The sequence below is a fragment of the Sinocyclocheilus anshuiensis genome, unplaced genomic scaffold, assembly GCF_001515605.1.
Source record: "Sinocyclocheilus anshuiensis isolate Anshui unplaced genomic scaffold, SAMN03320099.WGS_v1.1 scaffold2413, whole genome shotgun sequence".
NCBI lineage: Eukaryota > Metazoa > Chordata > Actinopteri > Cypriniformes > Cyprinidae > Sinocyclocheilus > Sinocyclocheilus anshuiensis.
In genome coordinates, this window is record NW_015551132.1 from 16,864 (window position 1) to 17,450 (window position 587).

The window sequence follows — 587 nt, forward strand, 5'->3', positions numbered from 1 at the left end:
TTAAAATTGCTTCTTTTGGTAAACCTCGTCACGGTCACACTTTATTTCCAGAATGATCTTGAAAGGCCTCTCTCCAGTGTTAACTCCTATGTGTCTTCAGGTTTCCTTTGACTGTGAAACACTTTGCACAATGATGGCATATGAAATAGTTCTCCCCTGAGTGAAATCTCATGTGGGTTTCTTCACGATTCCACACATATTTCATGTGAATCTTAAGATTTTCTATTTATGAGAAGCTCTTCCCACAGGCTTCTCTCGAGTGCGTTGCTTTTTAATGTGAGCATTGAGGCTACATTTATTCCTGATACTCTTTCCACACTGAGCACATTTACAGCATTTCTCTGCTGAATGAGTCTTCATGTGGTAATCAAGTCTTACCTTACATATGAAACGCTTTCCACACTGAGCACATTTACAGCATTTCTCTGCTGAATGAGTCTTCATGTGGTAATCAAGTCTTACCTTACATATGAAACGCTTTCCACACTGATCACATTTACAGCATTTATCTGCTGAATGAGTCTTCATGTGGTAATTAAGTCTTACCTTACATATGAAACGCTTTCCACACTGAGCACATTTGAAGG